General features: G+C 38.5%; 1 long non-coding RNA gene across 1 annotated transcript; it reads right to left on the minus strand.

Moving 5' to 3' along the window:
• Nucleotides 1-2,207: 2,207 nt before the first annotated feature.
• On the minus strand, nt 2,208-10,625 carry LOC143689688 (uncharacterized). Its single transcript, XR_013178893.1, has 3 exons — nt 10,539-10,625; nt 3,869-3,988; nt 2,208-2,838 (listed from the first exon to the last, which is right to left on the minus strand). It is a non-coding gene; the product is annotated as an uncharacterized LOC143689688 (long non-coding RNA).
• Nucleotides 10,626-13,491: the final 2,866 nt, after the last annotated feature.

The following is a 13,491-nucleotide window of genomic DNA, read 5'->3' on the forward strand; positions in this document are numbered from 1 at the left end:
TTGGTTTCCTTTGGCTCTCTCCAGGTTCCTTGTCCCTGTCCCTGGTTCCTTTGCTTTACAGCTTCTGATACAAGTAGTTTTCTCTCTAAGCGTCAGTCAGCCTTCATTTAGTTCCTCCAGGACACAACTCTGTGTTCTGGCTCCCCTCCTAGGCTCTGCCCATGTCTAGGCACCTACTCTCTCTGTCGGCACTCTTAGCAGCTCCAAACATCTGTGTCTCTGCCAGCTCTGAAGCAACTGTTTTTCCAAGCATCTGCAGCTGAGGTTTATTCAAAGTGTCTCCCCTTTTAAAGTACTCTAGCACACTAATCAAGACCCATTTTGAATGGGCCATGTCGCATCTTCACCTAATCAAAGGTCACACCCACATCTGGGAGGATTACATCTTCCTAGACATAATCTGATCAGAAGAGTTTCCACTCTACGGTATTGAATCAGAAGTACACAACACTTTCAAACCAATACAACTTATTTTCCCCCTGGGGAAATTAATTAATTAATTAATTAATTAATTGATATAAATATCGTAAGATTGCTAAAGTACCAGGGAGAACCTTAGAGAAATGCACAGGAAGAAAATGTCAAGGGAAATTATTCACCCAAGGATCAAGTAATTTTTGTCCATTTCATTTACCACTGAATCCTCAACTTCCAGAACATAGAAGAGGCTCAATAAATTTTTCATTTGTTGAAAAAATTTATTCAGAGGATATTCATCAAGCATCTCCCAAGTGGTCGCCATCTTGCTAAGTACTTTATTGGATGTGGGAAAATGTGGGTCTTAAATGGCAAAAAGTCATGCAGCAGGGTCATGATGAAGTACATGGAGACAGCTTGGGAAACTTTACATGGCCTCCAAAACTTCTCCAGTTCTGCTCATACTTGTGCATGACACATTCCCATTTCCCCACAACGATGGAGCTGAGTACACTGTCCTGAGTACGCAGTCCTGGGGGGGGGGGGGTGTTGATTGCCTGCTAGGAATAATATTTTCCCCTTTACGCAAATTGTCTGTGGCCTCCCACATGTTTTTCTTCAGGCCCTTGATCTGTGGGGCACTTAGGGTTTTTCCATGGTGGAATAAATGACATCAATCACTAAAAAGCCAGAGCAGACAAGTCATAGTGGGTCAGGCACAAGCACGGAATGGACATCTCTATTTCAAGTTAAAACCTCAATGTGACTGTTGGCAGGCATGTGGCCAGCGAGCCACAGACTCATGCTTAGCTCTGGAGACAAGCAGGTCTCTTCCCAGGAAATGAGAACTCATTTCCTGCTGACCCTCCATTCATGTCTGAGCCTTTGAAAGATAAAACTGTCAGCAAGTCAGATTATTCTCAAACCCCTGGCACCATAGTCAGACTTGGAAAGGCGCAGGTGGCCCTGTGAGTTGCTGGGTAGAGAGAGGGGCTTCTCAGACACCCTCAGTAATCCTTCTCACTGGAGGTCTGCATCCATCTCTTTCCTTACAATGAATAGTATGATGAAAATCCACAATGCCTATTAACAGTGGTTATTCCTTGGGACATAGATTTGGGGTAGAGGAAACAAAATGTACTGAAAAGGGATTTTCACATTTTTACTTTATACACACGTATTATCTGTTATAATGAGTTTGCATTGCTTCTGCAACATTAATTTTTCAGCAGTTTTATTGTGATATATTCATATATTAATAAATCCAAATGCAACATTGGTTTTTACTATTCTTTTTTTAAAAGCCCCATTCAGCCTAAGAATCACTGAGACGCTTCTCAGATTCTATGACTATCACACCAAACATAAGATCACTGTACCCTGAGAATACGCAGTCCTTGCAGTTTCTCCCTCTACAGCTCCTCTTCTTCTTCCTAGCTCTCCTTCAGATCTCAACTCACAACTTCTTCATGATGATTTTTTCGAATCATTCCCACCCTCAGCCACCATTCTCAAAATTATAACACATTTTACATAAGCACTCAGAAATATATTTTTGTCTTTTACCATAATTCTACATAGAGGAAGATGTGATATAAACAAATAATGATGTATTGATTTATCTAATTTGCTTAATCCTAAACCCTAGGATTTTGAAGTGTTCCTTTTCCTGCTACAATATCCCCATCTTGTACCTTCTATTTTTCTGGCTTGTCTGAGAGCTCAAACATAAGCTCAACTCTCAATAAATGTATACTTTTTATTAATAAATATGAGAATTATCTGGTCCCTGCCCTCTCCTTGACTCTGATTTTGACAATCTAAGAAAAAACATAAAAATTGTCCATATCCTTTTTTTCTCTTCATTTTGCCTAACAAGTCAGCTTCTCTAGAGTCTAATTGTCATGCTCTCTTAGTTCTCTGGAGCCAAACACAGCAATCTTCCAAGACTCTAAAATAGGTTTCTCAAAGTCTTTCCTATGCCCAAAAAGTCCTGGGAGATTTTCTTAATTCCTCTTACTGAGGTACACTCTCAAAGTTCAAAGAGAAGGGATAAAAGGAGAGAATACCTGCCACCCATTGAGTTTCATCTCTCCACTGCCTCTTCAGGTTTTTCTGCCTGTAATGTAAACTATGTTGCCCATTAGAGTTGAGTGTTCTTGAAAGCACCCAGAGCAGCACAATACAAACAAGTAGGAAGAATTTCGCCAAAATGTTTCTACTTGTTAAAAACTGAGTGTGGGCTAATATGGGGTGGTAGACTCAAAAAGTTGGCACCCACCTTCAGTATTCTTCATAGACCTCTACACTCCAGGAAGATTGGAGGCCGAGCAGGAGACCAGAGACACATTCCTTCAGTGTTGCAGACTTGGAGAAGAGCAGCCATCTTTATTAGAAAAGCCTTGCCCAGACTCTTCTTTCCTACAGAACAGAAGTTTGAAACTACTTGGTGAGGGACAACAGACCTTGGTGCAGGTTTACAGGGGAAAATAAAAGCTAAGATTTAAGAAGGGACAGTAAAGAAAAACCCTCCAGTGGGAGAACCCTCAGCTCTCGTTCTAAGTACAAGGTAACACTGAAGAAATTTGTGATTACCTGTGATGTAGTCATCATAACAACAACAAAAAAAACCATACCCAGTTCAACTCCTGACTAGATTAAACGTTCTGTATTCAATAAAAAATACAAGGCATATGTACAAACCCATATACACACACAAACAAATAAGTAAAATATATAGTGTCAAAACCCACAAAACTATCAATAGAACCACACTCAGAGTTGACACAAAATTATCGTATAGGGAATTTTAAATAACTAGAAGAAATATGCAAAGACTAGTGAGAAAGGTGGATGATATACGTGAACAGATGGGGAATTTTGGCAGCGAGATGCTAGCTATGTCAAAAGCAAATGTTAGAGGGTGGGCCATGGGGGGTCAGCAGGCAGAGACACGGGTTCAATTCCCGGTGCTTGCCCATGTGAAAAAAAAAACTATATAAAAAGTAAATGTTAGAAATTTAAAATGCATTAACAGAGATAAAGAAGGTCTTTGATGAAATTATCAGTAGCGTCAACAAGGCTGAAGAAGACAGGTCAATAGAAACTCAAAGAGAAAAAAAGTTGGGAGGAAGAAACAGAATAGTGCATCCAAGAGCTATGGCACAATATCAAATGGCCTAGCATGCATGTAACCCCAGATGGAGAGGAGAGAGAAAGAAACATTTAAAGAGGTAATGACCAATAATTTTCCAGAGATAGTGAAGCACATCCAACCATGGATCCAAGAAGTTCAGAGCCCCGAGAAAAATTCAAAAATAAAATAAAACGATATAAAACATAAACATAGTACAAACCAAAAGAAATTTGCATGATATTTTTAAATAATGAAAGAAAAAAACCTGCCAACCAAGAGTTTTATACCCAGGGACAATATCTTTCAAACACTTACCATATAACCTGGGCATTTATCCTGGAAAAAGAGAAACACGGTCACTCAAAAACCCATGCACCAATGTTCTAGCAATAGGCACATACTCCAGGACCCTCATCGAGCGTCTTGCTTGAGACCCTGCAGGAAAAAAATGAAAGGTTAAATCTGGAGTATGCATCTATTCCTATTAGGACAGACCCCTGGTCTTTCTATGATGGAAGGAGATTGATGTAGTCAACTTGCCACCAATTGCTGGTGGGACTCCTTAAGAAATAATCCCTTATCAAGGGCTCAAATGTGGTCTCCCTGCCTGGCAGCTTGTACTTTGGGCAGTAGTAGTAGTTACAATCAGCGCTGGTAAGAGGGAGACCCTGGTTGTGGGTCATGCACAGCCTCTTTCTCTCTCTCCCATGTGCCAACACTGCAGGGGTCAATAACCAGGGCTGGCCAAGGTCAATTGGCCAAATCATTCTACTTGGATCCTTAGTGCCTCTTCTATAGTAGACATTCCTTGGTGGGTGTTAACATGTGATACATATCTCTGCACACTTTCTTGCACTCCCATATGTCCATCCACATGCCTCTACCTTCCTTGTCCCAATCTTCCAATCTCTCTCCGTCCAGGACCCTGACTAGCCAGCCAGGCCATTTTCCAATTTCAGTCAACAACAAATACTTTAACCATGGGCCATTTCTTTTATTATGACATAAAAGAGATTGAAGAGGCATAAAAACACAAAGCAATGCATGGCTCTTTATTGGATCCTAGTTCAAAAAGGCATTTTTGAATAATATATATTATATCCTATATATTAAAGACATTTTGGGGACAAGGGAAGAAATTTGAATATGGGCTGAATCTTAGACAATATTAGGAAATCATTTATTGTTTTGGATGAGATAGTGGTTTTTCAGTTACGTAAGATAATGTCAATATTTTCAGGAGATGTATGTAAAGCATTTAGGAGGTAAGTGTCATGTGTGCAAAGTACTTTTAAAACTGATGTGAGGAAATATATAGAATATTATATAATGTGAGCAAAGCCGATACAGCAAAATATTAACAATCATTAAATTTCTAGGTACATGAACAATGGTAATATTATCCTTTTAGCTTCTCAGTTTGTATAAAAATTTTCACAATGAAATGAAGGTAGAAATCAGGCTGTGAGCAGGAATTCAGCGCAAGAAGCTCCAGAAGGTAAGAACTACCTTGAGAATCTTTAGAACTTCCCAGGGACTATGAGCCATTGAATATGAATGTTCTTTTAAAAAGTGACCCAAGAAGGACTTTATTCAACTAGTTTTATGAAGCACTTACTATGTGTCAAATATTCTGTTAGACTTAGAGAATTAAAAAAAAAAAAGCAGACAGCAGTTGCTGATGAAACTTGCAGTTTGAAGGATGCAGATTTTATGCACACATCCTAGTGGCATTCACTATTAGATGTCTGGAAAACCATTCCCCTTTCTCAGTATGCAGGGAACCCCATTTGGTTCAAGAAGCTGTGTCAAGCTGCTGGAGATGAGTCACGGCTGAAGTAAATCAAGGCAATTCCATTCTCCTTTACCTGTGGATAGTGCAGAGATGGGCAGGTGAGCCAGGTCTGGTTAAGGCAATGTCAAAGAAATCAATTAGGAGGTTCTGGGTAGGCATTTCTTCCTTAACAACAGGGGGAAAGAACAATGTAAAGGAAAGTCCTTTGCCCCTACCCCTTTCCTTCCTGCTCTAGCTCTGGTTCTGCCATGTGAGTACCTAATGACAGGTGTGGCATCTGTCATTACCCATGATGGAGGCATCGCCAATGCGCTAGAGAAAGCAGAGTACAAAATGGGAAGACTGGACTTTGACGCTTCCTCAGGGCAGGAGCCAATCCTGGAATTCCCGTCCTCTAGAGGAGATTTCTTATTACATGATATCAGCAAACACATATGAACATTTTTGATCAGTAGTCTAATATCTGCAGCTTATCAATTCTTACCTTTGACCTAGAAATTCCACGTCTAAGAATTTATCTTAAGGATAAATTATGCATTTTCTCAATTATAAACTACAGAGGTGTGTTCTATTTTTTTTTCTTTAGATAATAAAGACAATTTATTATTCATGAGACAAGAAACCTGCAATACTGGCAGGTGAGGCAGTTCTGGGCTGGATTGCTTCAGAGACATAATTTCTTCGTCCAGGATCCAGGAGCCTCCATCTTCAGCATGTTGGCTCAATTATCAGGCCAATGTGGATACCAATGTAGGGAGAGGTGGAAAATGTGTCCCTTCCTAATGCCTCTTTATAAGTACCAGGAAACCATTTCCAGAGGCCCCCAGCAGAACTTTGCTCCTGTTACTTCGGCCAAAATTGAATCACACACTCTTTCCTAGATCGGTTGCTGGCAGGGACGATGGAATTGTCAAGATTGGAGGCGTTCAGTAGGGCGGGGTCGGGAGTGCTCCGTATCGTGCAGGCTGCTCCACGCGATGCACCGTCCCATTCGCCGAATGCCAGTGACCCGCTGGGCATCCCCAGGTGTGAAGAACCATTAAAATCCTCTTAGTCTGAAAACTACATCTATTTTATATTGAAGCAATATTTTTGCACGATTTTAATTGCTTATTGAATATACTACTTATATTCAAGTGTCTCTTTCATTTTTCTGCCCTTCTTCTCTTACATCCAAACTTATTCTTCAGATGTTGACAACGACTTATCTATTCGTTATATCTTCTATCTCCTAGTGTCCGTGCTTGAGCGTTTATTTAGTGAAATATGATTTATTTTATTATAAATTATTTTCCTTTATTTCTTTTTAAAATCTGCATAGGGCAGTGTTATGGTTTTTTTAAGTATGTGTGATCTTACAGGTTAATTATTTTTTACTTTCATTTCAGGGCAGTTGAACATTAGACACATTTTTTTCTCTGGAGAGGTTGTGGGGGCTGCCAGGGTTGAGAACCACTGGCTTGAATCCATCCAGATTCACGTCCTGGGGCTGGGAAACCTGTGTTCTGAAACTCAAGGCTCCCTAATCATAGATGTGTTCTTAATAGTAAAAATAAATTTAAAACAAACTTAAATATCCAATAATAAAATCTGGGCTAAATAAATTGTAATAGAGCCATACTGTGCAATACTATTCAGCCATTAAATATAAAACTGTAAAGAATGAAGGACACCATTGAAAGATGGAGTCTTTGCATTCTTATGGGGGGAAATCAGACTACAAAATAGGATGTTCCCTTTTAGTAGAACACACACATATGTACAGAGAGGCAGAGAGAAAGGGACAAATAAAGGATACATATCAAACTGCCAATGGTGATTATCTGTGGATGATAGGATTACTGGCATTTTTTTTTCTTACGTCCACTGATTTGTATTTTCTAATTTTTCTACAGTGAATGGCTAGAATGGTGCTGGACCACAGCAGATATTCAGCTACTACAAACCTAAAGGAGTGGGGTTGCTAGGCGCCTTCAGAATCTCCTCCTCTAGATTCTTCCTAGCAGACTGGATTGTTTGGGGGAAAGAATACTCCACTCATAAGCTATTTAAACTCATCCTAAATTTTAGTTCTCAAAAAATAATGACTGTGCTTCACTCAGAGTTCTAAGGTATACTATACAGTTACCAGAAGTTTGGACTGGATCATATTATCCCTTTCTGTGCTCACCCATCCCTGTCCCCACCTACCCACCACTTTGGTGCTGGTGTGTGGGTTTGGGGGTGGGTGTGCATAAGGAGGGAGGAGGATGCTGAGCCAATGGAATGGGAAGAAGTTGCATAAAGAATATAGGACCCGCACCAAGCCTAAACGAACAGCTACTAGGTACCAGGTCATCCTTTTTTCCTTCCTTGCATAAATGATTATTTAGCACACTTAACATGCCAGGGACTAGGCCAGGAACCAGATTTTAGTGTGTAAAATTTAAACACACTAAAATTTAAGTGTATGTTTTAAGATGAATGAGCTAAGGTCCCTGCTCTTTTTTTTTTAATTGAAATATCTTCATGTATCATACAGCCCATTCAAAATATACAATCAGTGGCTCACAATATCATTACATAATTATGTTCACATAGTTATGTATTCATCACCATGATCATTTTTAGAACATTTGTATCATTCCACAAAAAAGAAATAAAGAGAAAAAAAGAAAAACCCAATATATCTAATACCCCTTACCCTTCAGTCTCATTGACCACTAGTATTGCAATCTACCCATATTTTTTATCCCCCCCCAATTATTTATTTATTTATTTTTCTGTCTTTATTTTTTCACTCATCTGTTCATAGCCTGGATAAAGGAAGCATCAGCCACGTGGTTTTTACAATCACATGATCACATTGTAAGAGCTTTATAGTTATACAATTGTCTTCAAGAATCAAGGCTGCTGGAATACAGTTCAGCAGTTTCAGATATTTCCTGAATACAGTTCAGCAGTTTCAGATACTTCCTTCTAACCACTCTAAAACACCATAAACTAAACAGGGATATCTATATAATGCATAACAATAAACTCCAGGATAACCTCTTGACTCTGTTTGAAATCTCTTAGCCAATGAAACTTTATTTTGTCTCATTTCTCTCTTCCCCCTAGGGTCCCTGCTCTTAACTGGCTCATCTAATAGCAGAGAAACTAGATGCTAATATCAGTACAAGATTAACTAGTGTACAAAAATTAGCAATAACAAAAAAGATAGAGTAATTAAATATTTGGATGGGATTGAATAAGGAACTGCTTCACAGAGAAGATGATGTGTGAATAGGTCTGAAGTGGGGAGGAGTTTGCAAGGTGGGAAAGGTATTCCACGGAAAGATGTGGCAAAGAGCATAAAAGAAACTGTGGTTCTGGAGGTCTGGAAGCAGGGCTGTAACTAACATTATTGACACCTGAGGAGGGTCCTTTTCAACATCTCCCCTCTATGTGACAAACTTATTTTCAATGGTAATCATAAAATTAAATGAAAAATAATAATGACCAGAATACAAATGCAGACCATGAGAATTTTCTTTTGTTCAATTTCATATATATAATTGTACAGTAATAAAAATCATCAGTAAATTTTAATGACACTAAAACACCTGCAGAAAGGACAATTTAGGCAACTACTAAATCATACCCTTATTTAATTTCTTGATTCATTCTTTAGTTTTAAAACAATGAGCAATTTGAAAGAAATTTTCATTTTAAAGATATCAATTCAGTAAAATATTCCCTGCATGAACTCCAATATGCTCTTGCCAAACAAAAATATTATGCACTGCAGTTCATACTGTTTGGCATTAAATTTTACTAATTAAAAATTCCAAGTGTCATATGGAATAACTAGTCTGTTTCTCTGCCTTTCTAATCACTGGGCTAGTCATTGCTTATTTGAATCTACTGTTTAAAAATCATTGGAATACTCAGTAATACAGGGGTTGGAGATAATGTAACCAAAGTGAGCTAAAATGATTCTGGACTATTATGAACTTACTCTTAAAACAAAGGCATGTAGCTAAATCTGCGTCTGTTAGCAGCTGTCTGGATAACTGGGAGTTCTTGGAATTAACTTCCATATATAGAACAGCATATATTAAAGAATGAGTGATAAAATCTGCTCATTTAAAGCTTACGTATATTGTTAAAGCTCAACCATAGCCACAGCAACTGTTTAGAACTTGGAAATCCAAGAACAGATTTCAGGCAGAGGGCAGTTTTCAGTATTTTATCCCTTACATTGTTTAGCATTGCCAGCAGATGGTGATGATAAAAGGTAGAACAAATTGTAGTCCCTTTTATTATTGTTCTCTTTTTTTTCTTTAAACTCCTCACAGATAATGCCCATCCCATCCCACCCCCTTACTGTCTGCACCCGGGACAGGTGGCTCCCACTGCCCCATCTCGGTCTGCCACTGACGGTAAAACATTTCATCGTAGCTGAAACTTCGGACCAGAAAGGAGGCTATAGAGAGACTAAAGAGATGAGGACAGGTAGATAGAGCCCGGGAGCAAAACAACTCTGAAGGAATGTATAGTTTATTCTGCCAAGACATAAATCATCCTGACAGATTGAATAGGGCACACCCTGACAAAAAGGGATCCTTCAACATCATTTCTATGTTCTTCATGGAAAAGTTTAGCTAAAGTTTTCCAGCCACATAGAAGGCTCCAGAGCTTCTCTGTGAGTCATCAGGATCCCCTCGGGACATGACAACGCAGGAAACACACATAGTCACAGGGAAGAGTGCAGACAAACACACAACTTGTGGCCCCTGAGAGCCATCCACCCAGCGTTTGCCGACAACCTGGTACTTCGGCTACTTTCCCATTTTTCCTTCATCATTTTGAAATCCGGCCCACCCCCCACCCTTTTTTTGGCAAAAGAGACCTTTCTTAAAAGTAGTTTGTGAATTTACTTGCGGGAAGGTGTGATTCTTGGAGGGTTTCAGGGAAACCCTTACATTTTAAGAGGCACAGATTAAGAGGAACATAATGTTTCCCAGCCCCAGGAATACCTGAACTTTGACACTTTCGTGCTGTTTATAAAGCACTTCCATGAATATAATCTGTAGCAGCTTCCTGATGGGACTTCCCGGGAGAGCCTAAAAACTTCCGTGAGGCATGGGACAGCAAAGTAAAGGTGTTCCACTTTAGGGATAAGCAAAAGGTAAGGGGGGTGGCAAATGCATAACACTGTGAACTTACCTCAGATATGGAGTAAACTTATGGTTACTTTCCCTGGGGCCAATGTAGGGAGACAGTGATGTCAAATCACAAAGCTCTTCATTCACCTTCTCCATCAAGGGCAGGATAAAAAGAAAGGCTGAAAAATCAGGCAGATAGATGGTTAAACCCTAACTCCGTTATTTACTAACTGTGTAGTTTTAAGATAGAAAAGTTAACTTATTTGAAACTTCCTTTCAACATCTGTTCTTTACGAAGTTAAAACTAAATGATGTTTGTCCCCATCCAATTGACAAAAATAGAATAATACAACATTCTCGAGCATGGGTGAGGATGTGGATCCACAGGATCTTTCATATATGGCCTGGGGGATAGTACACTGGAACTGCTTTGAAAATACCTTGCTGTTGGCTGATGAAGTTGAAGATGAGCATACCCTACAGCACAGCAAGTCTCATCCTTTTATATACAAGAGAACCACATACACAAGTGCACCAGAATGTATAATAATGATCACAGGAAAAAAAAAAAAAAAAAGTGATCATAGAAGCACTGTTCTTTATTGCCAAAAAGTAAAAACAGCCCAAATGGCCAACAGTAATGGAAGGGTCAATGAACTATAGTGCATTACTGTAAGGGAACACAGTAAAAAAGAAAAGAAAGGAGCACCAGCTACAGGTGACAACATGCAAAAAACTCAGGAACATAATGCTGAGCTAAAGGAGCAAGCCACAAAATAATATTTATATGCATATATACAAAATAATACTTATTCTATTTATATAAGTTCAAAGCAGGAAAAATATTCTCGATGCATGTGTAGATAACATAGCTGTCAAAAAAAATCAAGGCAGTGATTATCACAAAACTCAGGAAGGTGATAATTTGATGAAGGAAGTGGATGTACTCTGGAGGGAAGCATGTGGGGCTTCTGTGGTTATGACAATATTCTATTTACTAAACTGGATGATGGTTATTCTGTTGTTCTTTATCACTGAATGCACATTTTAAATATGTTCCTTTGTATTATTCAGTTGTTAATAAAGCTTATTAAACCAAATTTCAAAGAAAAAAATTAAATGATGTGTGTGAAAAAAATGTAATGTCTACCATTCTGAATATATTCATTTATTTCTACTAAAGTATATTGTCATATAAAATAATTAATTTCCTGCATTAGTAGATCATGAGAATGGGACAATATTTTCTAATGGTTTATTATGAATAATTTAAAACATCTATAAAAATAGACAGAAAGTATAATGAACCCCCATATATCCATCAACCAACAATGATGAATCACCTCATGACTAATCCTGTTTAATATAAATCCCTGTCTTCTTCCCCCTTCTGGGTTATTTTGAAGCAAAAGTTCTCAGACACCATGTCATTTCATCCATAAATATTACTGTATATCTCCAAAAGAATAGCAATTCTTAAAAATGTAATAATGCCCTAAAACTTAAGCAATAATCCCTTAATATTGCCCATGAAAGAAATAACCAGGGGACTTGATGCAAGGCGAGAATGAGGTTTTATTAAGCAAGAGCCAACATGCATGTGGAGCAGAGCCAGAAAGAAGCACCTGTTCAGAAGTTGGGGTCTTAAAAGAGGCTTATATGTGTTATCTGGACTTCAGCCGCCTTGGGAGTGGGTAGGGCATTGTTAGGGATGATTTCAGGCACAGTGTCTTTGAGCACAGCAGGCCTGTTCAGATACTTCAGAGCCAGGATGTTTGTCAGCAGGATTGTTTTTGGAGACAGCTAGCCAGTTCAGATACCGCAGAGGCAGGATGTTTGCCAGCAGATTTTTCTGTAATTAGCTTAAATTAGTTCTTTCTGGGAGACTTGCAGTTGTGGTAGCTGCAGAAAAACACTGGGCACTCACAGGATCGTGGTATGTCAAGCTGAAGCTGCTTCATCAGATTCCCAGTTGACTCAGTCCTCCCTGGATAATGTGGGACTCAGGCAAATCGAGATGGTTAGTACAGTTGTTAGCCATTCCGTTTTCAAAATATCACCAATGAGAAACATTTGCCGTTTAATTTTTTGTTGTCTCATAAATGTCATAAATGGATTTGAGTTTTCTTTTTTTTTCCACTTGTTTGAATTGGTTTCCAAATAAATTTCTCACCTTGTGATTGGTTGATATGCTAAATCTCTCATAGATAACATGCCCCCACACTGTCTTTTATTTTCCCTTCCAGTAGATTTATTGAAGAAATTAGGTTGACTGGTAAAGTTTCCCATAGTCTGGATTTTGCCAATGCATTTCCATGTATCTTTAACTTGTTGTTCCATATTTCTTGTAAATTGGCAGCTTGATTTTGGCAAGGCTACTTCAAAGAGTGTTGTTCAGCATCGGTGACTCCAGGGGCAAGAAAGATGTAAGGTGGACAGAGTGGTGAAAACATAGTCCTGGCTGGATGTATAATGATGGTTAATTAATAAAGATGGCATTTCAGCATTTATTAACATCATCACGTGCTTGTTTTATTTGATCCACTAATGTGAAAATTACATTAAGCATTTAAAATATTAAATCATCATTGCATTCTTTGAATAAACCCTACTTGAATCATTTCTCATATTTTCATTAGAATTTTCATTTTTCTATTTATAAAGAAAACCAGTCTAGACTTTTGTATCATTTCTTTTGCCTCAGTTTCCTGGTAGCCTTGTAAATGAATTGATATATTGCCTACAAAATAAACAATGTAGATAATATATATTATTAGCACTTAGAAGACATTAAGCTGTGGGGGGAGGGGAAGTCTAGTAGTGAGCAAGTAGGTGTTGAAAAATACATGTGCTTTATAAGGCCATTTGTGTGCTTGATTTTACAAACATGGGCTGGACTAGCTACTCACCCAGAGGCCTGAATTCTGTTTCTCTGTTATCTTGGACATGTCACAATGTTACAAACCATCTTAAGTTTCCTTTTTATACACAAAAAAGATACTGGAATAGATGTG

The sequence above is a fragment of the Tamandua tetradactyla genome, chromosome 7, assembly GCF_023851605.1.
Source record: "Tamandua tetradactyla isolate mTamTet1 chromosome 7, mTamTet1.pri, whole genome shotgun sequence".
NCBI lineage: Eukaryota > Metazoa > Chordata > Mammalia > Pilosa > Myrmecophagidae > Tamandua > Tamandua tetradactyla.